The 16,479-nt window shown below is 37.7% G+C and overlaps 1 long non-coding RNA gene across 1 annotated transcript in view; it reads right to left on the bottom strand.

The window, feature by feature from the left end:
• Positions 1-2,893: 2,893 nt before the first annotated feature.
• Positions 2,894-16,479, bottom strand: part of LOC141921872 (uncharacterized) — a 31,324-nt gene continuing 17,738 nt past the window's right edge. Inside the window, exon 2 of the long non-coding RNA XR_012622809.1 lies at positions 2,894-3,076. This is a non-coding gene — a long non-coding RNA (uncharacterized LOC141921872). The remainder of the gene's footprint in view (positions 3,077-16,479) is intronic.

Genomic DNA, 16,479 nt, shown 5'->3' with positions numbered 1-16,479 from the left:
GTACAACCAGTCTGCTGACACAGGAACTTGGGTCCAGGAGACAAGTTTCTGACAAGGATTTGTGAGGAGACTAAGCCAACCCATTTAAGCAATTCTCCTTTCACCAGAAAATTAGATTAACATAGAAAATGAACAAATATTGTGTGAATGGCTGTTTAATGAGCCCATGACAGGGCACCATTCATTTTAGTCTTATGTGCAGACCAATCCCATCCTGGTACTTCTCCTTTCTGACTACTAACAATAATCTTTCTCTGATAAGCTCCACTGAGCAAAGTTTTATTATTTCTAGCACCAAACAGGATCTTTAAATTCCCCAAATTGTAAATCTCCTTCAGGATGTCAGGATTGCCATGCCATCTAGCACATCCTATCAGCATGTTAAGCTTAAACTAGTTGGGAAGCAAGTCACAAATTCATGCCTCCTTTTCCTCTCCCACCATGCTGCTGCTCCTGCTTGTTCTCTCACCCAGGTACAAATCGTCCCAGTCCTCCAGCTACAGTTTACTCACCAGTGCTATCTCGTTCCTGCTTTCTGCCATAGAAATGCTGCTCTAGGCAGACCCCAAGATAGTGCCTGCACATTCAGCTAAGACGGGTGAATTTAGAACCCCTGGCAGAAGCCTGGACAGTTCTTAGCACCTGATACAAAACAAAGTAGCTGCCAAAACACACTGTGAACTTTTCATCAGAAATAATTCTAAAACCACAGCTCGGGGAGGACCAAACACTCTACCTGTTTCTACAGACTTACTGGATATTTTGCAATACAGAGATCCAAACAATCTAAACTAGCACCCTTGGCCTCCATGCCAAAAAAAGTCCTTCCGTTCTAAGCAGAGAGATACTGACAATTGCCATAGGAATGCATAGCCTTAGTGGTATTTTGAAGCACCTGTTAGTCTCTGGAGCTCTCCTAGCCCCATGATGTGAAACCTGGCATTTTCTGAGGATCAGCACTTCACTAAGCCATGGTCACACTTCTTTATGGAGATGAAAAGTTACGTGTGCTCACTATTGGAGAGCTTAATGGTAAAAGCACTTCCCTAAGGTGACAACTATAGTCTTCCTCAGCTTTAGATGTTTTAGAGCTCATCCTCCCACTCCGATAATTGCACACTCAAGGAAAGCTCCCTTGAACTCCAGGCTCTAAGTTATCCTTGATAAGAATGCTCTTCATTTCCCATATTGAAAAGAGGTCAATACGCAGCCAGGAATACAAGAATTGTCAGACAGAGAGAAGACACAAGTAGGTGATATCTGTATAGCGTGATGGAGAGGAAACCTGAGTTCTGGCCCTTAATTTCAGAAGCACTCTAATACTCCAGCTAGCCAGGAGCCAAGCCTAGCTCTCGCTGCTGTTACCCAGTAGGAGAACTGGACCATTCTTCCCAGAAGTGGTCATTACAGCTTTCTAACAGGAAACAGGATGACAGGGTTCAAATCTCTTCAGACTGAGGTTAGAAACTGCTTAGAAACAGTTTCCCTTTTCCAGGGTAAATGTTGTGATTACTCAACAATTATGTAAATGGTGGGCACCACAAGTTCCTCTGGCTGCCTTTCTGAATTAATTCAGATCTGTCAGCACTTGTTAGACAAGCTCAGCTAACAGTTACTGGATCAAACTCCTGGGGACACTTGGGCAAAGAGGTGTCTTGCTCTAGAGAGGGGTGCCTCACTCCCCCGCCCAGGACTCATCTGAATATGGATGGTAGTCTAAATATATAGGCTTAGGGAGATTTTAGGCTGGCTGGTAAAGCACTACCATGTGTTAATAAATAACGAGGAGCCAAAAGACCCCCATGACCCCTCTTCTCTGCAGGGACTCCTATTCTCTGCAGAGACTAGGGAAGACTACACAGGGCAGCCAAGTATTAGCAGCTGGCCTGCCCTCTGAGCCAGTGGAAGACAATCCAGGTGGGATTCAAAGGCCGGACAGTTACTTTCCCATAGCACTGAGCCTTCTCCAGCACATCCTGTGCCTCAGCAGAGCTCAACATTGTGCTTCCCCAGTCATATCACTTCCATGTTACCACTGCCTTGCTGCCTTGCATCCTGACAACCTGGGGCAGCACACCTGTCTGCAATCTACCTAACATTCAAACTAGCTGTTTAACAGTGTGTAATAATTTTCAACCAGCAGTGAAAGAATCCACTCCATGTCCCAAATAGACTATTTCCCAGCCATTTTCCTTGCTTTATGTACAAATGACCAGGGCACTGGAATAAAAGCATATTCCCTGTTTTCAAAAAGCCTAGTACTAAGATTCAATCTGTTCAAGGACAGTATTAACTTTTGCATTGTTATTTACATGAATTTGTGCTCTTTTAATTACTGCTGGGTCACCCATAGAGAAAGCTGCCCTCTTCTTTTTAAGTAATTAGTGGGTACAGGAATTATTCGTGGGTCATGAACACATCTCTAGTCATTAGTCTACCATTCATTTCAGATGAGGTTGATTACATTAACAATCCAACCGTCACAAGAGACCTAGAGATGTAGTAGTCATTTTTTTGATAATAAAGCAAATGTAAAAACATGCAGTCTGTTTTTCTATAGCAGTATTATCTTGACAAATATCTGAAGAAGAAAAAATGTTTCCTTAATAACAACTTGCATGAAGGAAAAACTGCAAAGAATTTTATGTACTTCTATCTGCAATCTCCTTAAACAAAAAATGAAAGGAAAATCATAGTGACAAGTGAAAAGAAACATATTAAGTGGAATTTGAGACTACTTTATTGATTTGTATCATATACACCTTTCTTCTTTTTTCATTGCTCTTTAGGGTCTTGCATACAAAAATGGATATGCGTCACAAGTAGCACGTAGCACGTCACAAGTTCCACTTTACTGTATAGTTTATTCACCAATGTACATCCACATAAACCACACTTATTGGTTTATTATATTAAAGACATAGATGATATCAGCAATTCTGTACAATGAATCTCTTGGGATAATCTTGTACTCCTGTGCAGCCTTCTAATCAAGAGCTTCACCTCTATCACACTGGAGTTAACACAGGTTGTTTTCAACCCTGTATATCACTAACTCCATTCTGCTGTCTTCATGCTGAAATAAATGAAAAACAAGTCCTGTGAAAGCATTAACAAATTGGTAAGATAACTGATAAACTGCAGAAATCTGTCCTTTTCTTACAAGCTTCCCCATTCTCCACACTTCTCAGATTGAATTGGGCCATTTGCAGCACATACAGATTACATTTTCCCAGATGTCCCTGCTTAAGTACTACCTTTTCAATAGGCTATGTAAATTGTCATTAGAGCTAATGAACCTATTTATTGCAAATAATTTACTGGTTGGATTTGGCACTTTCTCCATTAATGACTCACCCAGGAACCAAAAGTGACCTTTATGGATGACATATGATTTTCTCTCTAAATAGTATGGTTTTCCAAATTTTCTTGTAGCGTTCTTCATCATCTCATCAGTGGTTTTGCAGCATTAGTAACCTTACATAAATCACATTTTTTCTAAAAGTTGAATCATGACCAAATGCAAGAGTATCCCTAACTTAAAATGCCAGTTTAAATTACTTTCCTTAGGGAATATTTGCTATAACTATTGTATAAACAATGACCTTCCTTGATGCTTAACTTTTTAGCTTTCTAAAAATTGAGAGCAAAGAATGTATAGGATGAACAAGCTCCCTATATATGTTACAGGAAGCTGGAAGGGCTGTAATCTAAAATAAACAGTTTAATAAAAAGGGGCAGTTTCTTAATTGCCCCTTATAATCACAGTCAAAATCTTTTAGATGATTACTCAGGACTTTTACAGATAGAACCACATATAAATTTGACCCTTTCATAAGGAAATCAAATGCGGTATGCCGCAGATATGAAGAACATGCCCTGTTTTGTGTTACACTGTGAATGAAAGCCACAGTACAACCTTCTCAGAAGTTGCAGGGGGGTATGAAAGGGCTGTCCTGGGGCAGGGGGGCACACGGCAGGCCCCCTGTTATCATGGACCATTCTCTTCTCCAACTCTCGTGCAATAAACCTCTAAAATGAATAGTTATTTGTTAGTTTTAATATGTTGTTAGAGTGACCATCAATTAAACATTTTGAAATGTGATACATGATGACTTACCATAACAATAGAGTTAAAACCTTTTCCAACATTTAACCTGTAGCCTCACAGAAGCAACAGTCTGTCAAACCCATTTTTCCCCAGAAGCATCTTAACAAGTTCGCACTGATACAGCAATCAACTGAACACTGAAGACTTTATTTTTAAAAGAACAAAATCATGAGAATTTTACACTAACACAAGATATTTTACTCAAACATACTAGCCATTCAAACATTGTAATCAGTAATTTACCAGTAAATTAATTAATCACTAAAAGCCTTCATGTTGATTTGGAGGACTTTAGTTTGCCTCTCCGTAGGCCCTGTCACCAACTCAAAAGCAAAAACGTCCACAGATGTGTGAGTTACAGCAGACACATTGCATATACTTTTCACAATCATGCTCACTTTGTTGTGACTGTGAAAGAGGATAACATTATGTCATGAATAAGAAAGTAGATTAAAATACACAGGCATTTCAATATAACTTTTTCCTGAGTCCAGTAGTTTGAATTAAATGTTACTTTAGCTTGCACACATCAAGGTGCAGAGCTTTTCCTATTTCTATTTGTATTTGTATTGTGCAACTAGACTGATCTTTATGCAAGTCTCAGTGGCTATCCTCTGATTTGAAGAGAGTATTTTAACAGTTTTTACTTCCAGGTTGCTTTAGTATTTGTCTTATCTAATTGCAGCAGATTTTATTGTTGTTGCTGCGGCCAAGGTGAGTTACAGAATCAGAGGCATGAACATGACATTTTTCAGAAGAATGCAGTCAGAATGGTCATTAGGAGGAGTTTTATCCACAGCTTCCCTGTGCACAAACTGCCTTTATGAAAAATTAACTATAGGTTTAAGTTCTTGGCCCCTAGACAGCAGCAATGTCTGACTCTTGACATTGCTGAATGAGAAGCAAGAGGTCATTCAACTTACAAAGCCTATCAACTTAAAGTTCCAATTAAGAAAACACTTACAATGTAAAAGACTGTTTCAAACCAAGGAGAAATAAATACAATTTAATATCAAGAGTACTATGAAACTTAGCAGGGAAAGTGATCAGGAAGGCTTACTTTTCAAAAACCCTAGTATATAACGGAGAACGTCTTAAGATACCAGAGTGGAGAAGCAGCATACTGCAAAGTAGCATTGTATCACCCTATGAAACAAAAAGAAAGTGGGACTATAAGCAGACAACGGAAGGCAATATTCATCATATCTGTTAGCATAAACTGAACTGCCTTAAGAAATAATTCGCTGGCAGTTAAGGCTGAATAGTTTAGTGTCTCTCCCATGATGCGTGGATATGAATATACAGGACTTAGAACACAGTTTTAAAAAATTAAGGTTGCTAAGTGACAACATACTTTATCAGCTCATTTATGATTTCTGAAGACTCACACTGAGGAAAATAGATAACATTGGTGCCCCTACTGACTTCTGAGCAGACAAAATTTATTCTTCGCTGGTATGAAAATTTAATTTTAAAACAAACTAATGTCTGTGTTTATCTAGCAACAGAAGTGTAATTGTTCATTTCCATGCTCTAAGGTGTATGAATTTGACAGAAAAATGCATTGTTAGAACAGCCTCTCAGTAATGAGTTCAGTTCTCTGGACATTTTAAAGAACACTTTTCAGTTTTTCAGTTTTTTGTTAATTGTCACTACTGTACCAACAGTATAGGCCACTGTGCTCTTAAAATGCAGATACCTGCATAGATTTAAATACACTTTTTCTTTAGCCTTGTTGGAAGATTTCTAAGTCATAGCTTCTGGAAACAGTGCAGCTGCCTTAGGTCTGATCAATCTCTGTATACTCACCCAAAGTCATTAATAGCTCAAGAGCATTATCCCAGAATATTCCAGCTTGTACAGGAGCTGCACACTTCAACAACATGTGATATCTTCATATGTGTTACTACATTCAAGCACAATTGCCTCAGCAAAACCTCAATTATTTATCATTTAATTTTATTTAAATTAAAACAAAAATTAAAAGCTCCATATGCATTTCCTTGTCCCGGCTTCCTCTCTCTTGTAAGCACACTATAAACCAAGGTTCAGAATTCTCTGAATAAAATGCAGCATAGTTTCTGCTCTGAACCTTTGCATTTCTCTTTCTCTTCTCAACAGCCAGGATTACAATTCCTTAACTTCTGAAATATCTATCCTTCCTGATATGAAAGGTTGTCCTTCCCTCTGGCTTAAGTCCCAGGTATCTGAGAATTCTTCCTGTTTCTTTCCCCTTACATTTTCAAAGAACAATAAAAACACTTGGGTTTGTTTGTGCTGTCTCTAGAAGTTTGCTTCTCTAGATTCCAACACAAACACAAAAGTTGGAGAGAACTTGTTTCCCTAGGCTTTAACATGCCAAGAGGTTTCCATCTCAATAGGATCTTCTGGATTTAATAATTAACTATCGTTCCTGCCCTGGGGATTTCATCAGTATGCACTCATACATACTTATCTCGACCCCACACTTTCAGGAAACATCTCTGGAACAAAGTTAGCCCCTTAAATTCATACAGCAAGTAGAATAAGACTGAACAATTATTTTGAGACATTTATAACATTTAATTCAAATAACGTTGAAATCTCCAAAGTTTGTCTCACAGACAAAAGCAGCAGGGCAGACCCTGAACACTTATTTAAGAGTCTTGCTGCTGTAGCCCACGGAACTTCTTTGATTCATAGTCAAACAGTTAAATGAAAGAGGTGGAACAGATCACCATACTGTTAAATTAAAGAAATGAGCAGAGATGACCCAGCTAATACCAGAAAACTAAAATCTATATTCTCCTTGTAACTGAAGCAGAAGCAAGGGGGAAAAAAATAAATCTCTCAGTGGAAATGTACTGTCTAGTAGCAATACATCACCCCAATATGTTAGCATAGCTTGCAGGAGTCACTGATCAATGAAGGACCATTGTCTGTCTCTGATACCTAACCTCAGTATCTTTCAAACTGAATTAATATGTTCATGACAAAAACAAATATTTTTGTCTGTTTTTTCTTTCTTCAATCAACTTCCATAATGAAAAAATCTCATCCAGTTTTCAAACAGCAACAGTTTCTAGACGTTTTCTAGGAAACTGGTGAACCTTTAAATTATATTTATACAAGTTCAGTAGCTTCAAGAGAGATTGAAAAGGAACCCAATTCCCTTGTTTTTAAAAGATATAGAGACAACATAAGAACCTAAATAAGGTGATTTAATATAAGAACTGTTATGGAGAGAGAAAATCTTAAGAAATAGCTTAAAGAATAAGAAGCCATATCAGGGGAATTGAGAAACGGGTATTTATTTGGATCATAGTTACTTTTACTTCCATGTGCTTCGTTTGGAGAGTTAAGCTAGTCATTACAGCTTGGCTTAGATGAGGAAAAGCTTAACTAGGTGAAACGAGATTTAGTTGATTTAGAGGACACAGCCAGTTTCAGGAAGACTGTGTTCAGAGAAGCAGTAGAAGGAAGGATGAAAAATGCTATCATCAAAACAAAAGGAGAGGACTACAACCTAAACATAGCTTTTTGCACGTGATGCAGCAAAGACTGATGATTCTGATGACTCATGTTTTGACAAATGAGACAACTAAGTATAAATCATACTTTAACCCTAATATATTTCAGATATTAATACAAAGCACAGCATTAACTTGTAGTAGTAGAACGGCTGGTGATTGGGAGGAAAAACAGAAGTAAAACTTTGAGATCAAAAGCAATGGCCATATGTTCAAAGGCACAGAGTGTTTATTAATAAAAGCCTGTCTGTATCTTGTCTTCAACATAATATTTGTGAAAAAGAAGGTAAAGCAAAATGAAAAATATGTGCATCATAACTGAAACTCCTGTCACTAGAGTCAACTTTTTTGTATAGGTACTTGAAAATTTTATTCTGACCAATTAAAATGTCATTAATATCAATAATAAACCATGTTTTCTCTCACAGTTTTATTGGGAGTCATGTTCATTTCCAGATAACTTTTTTCCCAACATATTCTTTCCTGCATTATAAAATAGAGGATGCTAAAACTTCTTCTGAATACAGATATTTCAAGCCTATATATCACTGACTACTATATCTATACAGTGAGATAAGAAGTTAAAGTGAAAATAACATATTTCTCAGTATTTCATGGTATACTAAACTCAGTACTTTTAGTATATGGTCCCTATGCCTAACTACAAACTTCAGTATCTTATTTCTATACACTATATGGAAAAGTCATCACTTTAGAATGCATGACTGATCCACTTATTGCACAGTGAAATGGTAACTATGGGTTTCTACATGATGCGTTATTTAAATAATAATCATGTCACTAGCAGTATCAGAGGTCAAATATTAATATCTTTGTTGATATACAACGGTTCCTTGGGCAAACACTAGTGACATCAAGCCATGTCATACTAAAAGGAACATTTAAGAAAAATATCACTAATATATGATGTTTCAACATACACAACTTTTGTTTATAAAACATGGAGTATGTTCACATTATCAAAGCTTCATTTAAACTACTTTCTTCTCTTTGATGTTGCAGAATCACCAACTGCTCCTTTGAAATGCAGCAGCAGCTGAACCAAATCTCTCAATCGAAATAGTGATAACCCATTCAATCTTCTGTCCCACGGTTGACCTCAGTCTGGTTTTGATCAGAACTAGTTTGGGTAAAAGAGCATTCACCTTCACAGGCTGACAAGGGGAGTCAGGTAAATTGAAAGCTATTTATGCCAGCATTTAAATATTGTATAGCTATTACAAATATCTATATAATCAGCATTATATAAAGTAGATTGTATGCTATCTGAACTTTCAGTTTATTAGAGATTAATATTTTCATATATGGCTAAACGAATTCATCAGCACACACAGACTCTTTTTCTTTTTTAAAATCCTGAGTTATAAATTGACAGCAGCAGCAGCTTTCATGCCAATGGTATCAAATATATGATCAATGCCTGCGAGAAATTCAAAGTGACTTTAGATAGCAATGTCCTAAGCTACTTTACTCTGCTGACTGTTACAAGATTGTGGATTTGGATATGCATTTTAATTTGACCTTTTACAGCCACATTACACTTTCACCAATGGCTTTCATCTTTCCCATGCTTGCTCCGGATTCTGAAGTAACTCTGTCTAAACTTAGAAATTGGCATTAGGCAAATTCACCACTATTTCCCAGGTCCTAAATGTTTCTTTGGGGGGGATGCTAATCAAAATATGTGAACATATGGCAAAAGAAACAATTATGTTACGAATTTGTCTGGGAAAGGCTTAAGAACCCCAGTTCCATAGATTGATGCTGAAAACAGTATTTTTCTGTGCAAAGTTGAGAGCATTCTATCCAGGCTGCAAATACACACAATTTGTTTCTCTGAAATGTTGACATAAATAGCTTTCAATTTACCTGACTCTTTGGAACAATATATTCCAGTTTCAAAGGTCTAAAACTCAGCACATGAAAACAATGTGTTTTCAGAAGCACATGATGTAGAGCATTTAGTTTTCAATAAATCAGCTTTGTCATATGGTATATGGCATTATACTAGTACTAAATTTTTTCCCTCTGTGCCATCCACCAATAGAAACTAGATTTCAAAGACAAATAGAGCAAATCTCAGTCATCAGTTATGGCCACGTACCCCTACTGCCTTTAGATGGAGTTGCACAGCTGTAATAAATGGCAGAATTTTGCTAATTTAGGCAGACAGCTACACTGGCATGGTGATTACAGGAAGTGTTTCTGCAATTACAGATTCCAGTTTATATAATATATTTAGAGGCTGTTACAGCCAACTCTGACTGATAATGTAACATATGTTTGGTTGCATATGAATACTGTAACCAGGAACCACAGGCAGAAAAAAAAAAAGCAAAACATTCAGAAATTAAAACATCAGAATTACATCTAAAAAAGACCTTAACAGGTCATTTAATGACCTGTCCCAAGAACAAATCTGTCTCATACCTGGAAGACTTTTGCATAGCCTTTTCTTAAAGACCTCCAGCGGTGAAGACTTCATGGTTTCTTCCAAGCAATGTATTGCAGCATTTACTTACCTAATTCTGCTGTTAAAAGATTATTCCTGATATCTAATCTAAATCTTCCTTGCTTCATCTTAAGCCCTCTACTCCTCATCTTCTCCACCTCTGTTTAACCGCTGGACAGCTCTTGACTGACAATGCTGGTGACACAGGTAAGAGAAAACTGGGCCCAGGAGATGTTGGTTTAGAACCAGACCAATTACAGGAACTGGAGGCGGGAATGGTTCATCTCTGAGGCAGAAGGCAACCTTTGTTCTGTCAATTCTGTTAAAGATAAAACAGTCTTGTGGTATGCAAATTTGTTGAATGTGTGTTTATGGAGTGGAATATGTCTTTCACAGTAGGAATTTTGTAAGTTTATTCTCTTCTGCCATGAAGAATCTTGAGCAGGTATCTACATACTCATGTTTATCCCAATGATGTGAAAAAGAGCAAAATAAGTATAAATGAATTGAGGTTTAACCAAAACTAGGAATATATGTAAAAATATTTTAATTAGATGATTTGGTTCCTAAAATTCATATAGCAGCCATGTCAGTATGAGAAGCCTTACAGAAGTTGACTCATGAAATCTGCTCCTTGTTCTTTGAGTGTAATGAGTATTATGCTACTGTGAAAGGAAAAGTTATTGGTTTAATTCACAAATTAAGGCTTAATTCACAAATTAAGGCTTAATTGGCCTTACACAAATTCTTGCTGCTCCTAATTCTCTCCATTTCACTTTAGGTGCTTACAGAAACTTTAATTACGTACGACAGTTGAAGTTAAAGTAGCTGAGCTATTGATTTCCCCACTCCTCCATTCCTTCTTTCCTTTTTGATGACAGAGGTCGCATTTGCCATTTCCTAGTTTTCAAGTACATTAACTGTCTCATACAAATCCAACATAACTTCTGATTTTTATGAGACCTCCTCAGTCAGTCTTGAATGCCCTAGGAAGAAATCCTTTAGGCCCAGTGATCTGAAAGTGTACAACTTACTCAATTTCTTTCTAACAGTTATGGAAGAGACAAAAACAAAGGTAGGCTTGGGAAAATGCTAGACTAAAAGTAAACTAGAGTAAACAGCACAATATCTTCCTTGAATTACAAACTATGAAACAGTTGGTCATCAGGCACTTTCTGCTTCTGACAGTATCTTATCAGTACTCGATCACTGAGGCTTCTTTAGAAGCTTCTCAGAAGAATCTAAATTCCTTAGACTTGCAAGTATCAAAGCCTACATAAATTCACATCTACCATTTATGTTGTGGTATTTCTGACATGTGATGGTGAAGTACCCCCGGCAAAGACATCTTAACTGAGGCTAGAAACAAATATTTATTAGACAGGCTGCCGGGTCTTATGGGAAAGTGGAGAAGCTGAAATCAGACAGCAGGGGACCAGCTATTTCTGAAAGTTCTAATATGCAGAGGAGTTTATGATTCTTCCTCCAAAAACTGTTCTAAGAAAGATTTATGAAGCTTTATGATGGTTACAAGAAACAGAAAGCAATCTGAAACATATGAGACAGTTGTAACTTCCTTCTCTGTCATTTTTATAAATTCTTATACTGATTAATAGTGCGCCAGCAACAAGCCCTCAGACAAACAGGATAGTCAACAGTCTCTAAAAGCATTCAGGTCACAGTCTATTGGCCTAAAAAAAAGCAGATAGTCAAAGTTCTCTTACCATCCAAAATTATCAGAAATTTTATTTCAAAAAACTTATAGAGTCTACATTTTTCTTTAGAGTTCTTAAGTTAATGTTCAATAAACAGAGGGACTGGGAAAGCCAACTCAAACAGAAGTGACCCCGACAGACATAATGAAACTCAATGCCTCAGATAGAAGCAGTTTCCCAGACATCAGTAAGAAAAATATTCAGGAAATTGTTTAAAATTCCTCACTCCTCTACCAAGTATCAATAACCAAATGAATAAAGCATTTCATTTCTGTTTGGCTAGAAGTCCTGGATATTCTGAAAGGCCATTAAACAGATAGCTTTAGCGCGTGAAAAATGCACGTTAGTCGTTTTGTTCTTATGTCAGTTATTTAACACATTGTATATAAATCAGCTTGCAAGATATAGAGTTTAATCTTTTGTGGTTTTATTGCTTTACCATTTCACTTTATTTATCCTGCAATCTGTGAAGATGGAAGTTTGATTTAAAATTTTGCATTTGTAGGCCTGAGTGTCAATACTGCACACACAACTCAGACAATCACTCTAATGGGAATCACATCATTGGGCTTTGCAGATATCATCACCTCTATGCATCAGCATAATTCGTGGCCCCCAATGAATTCACACTGAGTGTGCATACAGGACAGTATTGTCCTTTGGGCAAGGGCTACTTCTCATCGTCTGTGCAATATCAGGCACAGTGTAGCCTCTATCATGTTCAGAGCCTCTAGGTGCTATTATGTAATTTATGTTCATTTATTCTCTCTTCTGGTAAGAAATAGTAATTTATTCATCAAGTATATAGCTATGTTCTACCTTTTCTTTAAACAGCATAGAAACTCAAAATAGACAATCCTTCCTGGGGCATGGGGGCCACTGTCCTCCCATTGCAGGCACTGAGTCCTAGAGCCCCCTTCAGAAAACAAACCAAACAGGAAACCCCTTATGCCCCACCTCATTAGTAGGCAGTGACATTTACTCTCACCATGCTCATTCTTGTGCTGGAATATTCCTGTGCTGCTTTTGTTCTGTCTTCCATGTTCACACTTCCCTTTCCTTTTATTACTACACACAGATGTCCCTTTTCCAATTCTTCTTACTTTCTTTTTTATTCTCAGCCTTCATCCTATTTTCTCTTTCCTAGGTCTCTCAGAATGTCTTATCTTCTTCTCCTCTACAACTGTCCAGGCACCATCACCTCTCTAATGCACAATGTTTTGTGTTCAGATGCTACGGAGGCAGTAGTCAGGGTTGAAAGATCGTATCTCATAGAAAAACTTACAATATTAATTTTAAAATCTCCTGCCATGGAGAATCTCCTCCACTGTTAAAGCTTTCAGCCATTCTCCTTTCTGGTTTAATAATCAGTTTCTTTACCACACTACATTTTTATCATACTCTGAAATCAATTCTATCTTCTAACATGAACTTTGCATGTCCTGATTTGTGAATGTATAACCTTATACATTTGATTTTGTCATAATATTAGTTTTCTGTATTATTAGTTGTTATAAACAAACATGTCACCTGGCACATAAGAGGTCCACAAACACCTTGGTCTGAGTGACACCTAGAAAAAAGATAGTCCCCATTTCAAGTATGTCTAGCTTCCACAATTTGTCCTATTTTTAAATAAAAGCTGAACTGTCTTTATACACCTAAATGCATGACTTCAGTGACTGATTTACAGACTCTGAATCCCATTTGGCAGAGATACTCAGCAGCCCTGAACCGTAACTTCAGTTTAAAACAGATCCCTCTATCCTGCATTCTCTCCCAGCTGCCTGAAGCATCCTCCTGCCCAGGGAGTTGGAAGCTGTGACTCCTCCCCACTCACAGCACAAGGAATTTATATGCCTAACAGCACCATGAATTCCACCCAACTCTCAGGCATTACACTGCTAAGTATTCTACCTCCCAAGCCTACTTTACATTTGGCCTTAGGCGTTTTTTCATAGAGATGTATTTAGTACAGATGGCAAGCCATAAAACTGTTAGAGAGATTATTTATTCTAAAATATTTCACCAGGAGAAACTCACCAAGATGACTCAGTTCATTTCCAAGGCTATCCCAAGGCAAAATACGTTGGTAGAAAAGTCAAATAAATAACACATACAAAACACAATTACAAACAATTGTGATTTTTGGGGAGAATAAGGTTTTAAAAGCTGTAAAACTAGGAGCTAAAGTCTTTTAGCATTAAGGTTTGTTTACATATTCCCATCCAGGGCAGCTCTCTAACATGCTAAGTCTCTTATCTTTCATAATCATTAGCTGTATGTATTGAAACATATTTTTTCAATCCAGTCAGGTACTAGATTACCCTTTTTCAACTACATGTTGGAATATTGAAAGTACAGGCCCAAATTCTGCTAAGACATGCATGGCTCTCAGAGCTGTATTCACCCATAGGAAGGCTGCATTGACTTCATATAGAATAGATATGTCAGGTAGATGATATGTGATCCTTCTGTAGATTATACTAATAGATGCACCATACAGAATATATCTAGGAAGAAATAAAAGGTGACTCACAGGAGATGGATGGGCTTGGAGTTGCCTGCCCCAATCCCCATATGTCCTATCCCTACCTTCAGTAACTTCTCCTCAGCTAAACCCTCTGCTCTGCTCCTTGAGATCCCCTAAAAATTATCCTGTCATTAAGTATGTAGGCAAGTGAGAGTTCCTCCCAGAGACACAGCACTACCTCCAACGTAGACAGTACAACTACTCTGAGATGATTACTTGTACAGAGGGGTACAGGGAAGGCTTAAGATATCACAACTTCACTTCTTAAAACCTTTTCAACTCCAAGTAAATTTGAGTTTATAACTTCATGATGAGCAATTTCAGACCACAGAACAAGACAGCAGAAGCATCAAGGCTGTAAGGCAAGACAAGCATTCAGAAAAGCTGGAGCCACACAGGGAAGGAGAGAAACTAATTTCAGGATAAGGATTGTGGTAACAACTGGATATAGACAAACCTGGAAAGAGTGAATAGTCTGGCCAAAGCATCGATGCAGCAAAGAGGAGTAATGATGCACATAGCACTCATGTGATTATTATCACATAAACAAAAATGCCCGGGATGGTGTGGAGAGCCTCATTCCTCCTGGCATGCTGTTGGGTACCCAGCAGAGTGCCCAATAAAGGTGGGCTACTTCTACCAAATTCCCGAGGCTCACGTGGAGACAAGCAACATCCTTGTCTCCCTTTATGGTCATTTGAAAGTAATAGGCACCTGTAAGTATGATTTATCTAGCCTATTTTAGGTGTCTATTTTAGAATGATCTGAATCACAGTCTACAAGTGCCTATTTCTGCATTCTCTATAAAGGGAAACTGAGATGACTAGCTCAGAGATGAATATTTACACTGGAGACATCTGCATTTGGTGAGATGAATTCAAGCCTTAGAGTTTAAATAGACAAGATAAAGAATAAAGTGTTTCAATAGGATGAACAAAAACATGGCTTGCATCAGTATCTTGCAATACATCCTGAGATTTTTATCTTTGCAGTAAAAGGGGTTACCAGAGGGACTTGGCCTTTTTAAAACATTATTGGATATGTGTTTGCTAAGTAGAGGGTAAACAGGAAAGAAGGGAAAGGAAACAGAGGTGAGGGACTAATGAATACAGGACAAGGAAAACAACAGGAGATCATTCATGATTGACATGAGGCCATCAGTGTGTGAGGAGTATGGTGGGGCATGAAAAGTCAAAACCATCAACCAGGAAGCTTAGGGCTGGTGGTATCCAGCCAGAACTCGAGAGAGCAGCTTGATCACACAATCACTGCCTGATGAGCCCAGAATTGCAGTTTCTGAACTTTCACAGATTGTGAATCCAAGAAGACAATGACATGGACCTGAAAGGCAATATAGAAATGTTCTGACATTTAACAGCAATAAAAAACACTATATATCTGTATTTTTTGATATCTGATTGCACATTCTTGATTTTTTTGAGCTTTTATCTAAAACCAAGAGAAGGAAGTAAACTCACTCTTACAAAAAATTAAGATCTCTGGCATTCGTTATACAATAACTGAGCTCCTAATACAAACATTAAAATTTGCCAGAGTTGTGATTGAAATTCTAAAAATTAACAAAAAACCTGTTCTTTCAAACCATGCCTGTCCTTATTCATTGAAATTTGTGGGACCTCAGGCTAGGACCTCTCTGCCACTTCTTTATTACACAAGCCTGCATGATTTAAGTGATTCAAAGCTGTCATATGGGCTCTTTTTCTATGACAACCAGCAGTTAATCTTGACATAAATATCTCCAACTTAGTTCTTAATTGTGAATCATCTGAACAGAAAGGAAATAACGTTTCTGCTATTCTCTCATAGCTGCAACAAAAGATCAGCATTGTCTGAACATAGACAAGAAATAGATGACTTGCACAACTACTTCCTTCGGTATGATTGCAGCCTTTGAATTTTTCCCATGCTTGAACTGAAGGCTAATTCTACTGTGCACCTGGGAATGAGGTCCCATGAGTGACATGAAGACTCAAGTGCCTCATGACCACTTTTCCCTTGCAGGCAATCTATACCTGTCCTGAGTCCAGAATCACTACAAATCCTGACTTTTGTGGTTAGCAGAAAAACCCTCCTAAGTTCCTGACCATGTCTGTGATCATACTGTAGGGACAAATGGG

The sequence above is a fragment of the Strix aluco genome, chromosome 3, assembly GCF_031877795.1.
Source record: "Strix aluco isolate bStrAlu1 chromosome 3, bStrAlu1.hap1, whole genome shotgun sequence".
Classification (NCBI taxonomy): domain Eukaryota; kingdom Metazoa; phylum Chordata; class Aves; order Strigiformes; family Strigidae; genus Strix; species Strix aluco.
The sequence above is the reverse complement of the archived record's forward strand: the minus strand, read 5'-3'. Positions and strand labels throughout refer to the sequence as shown.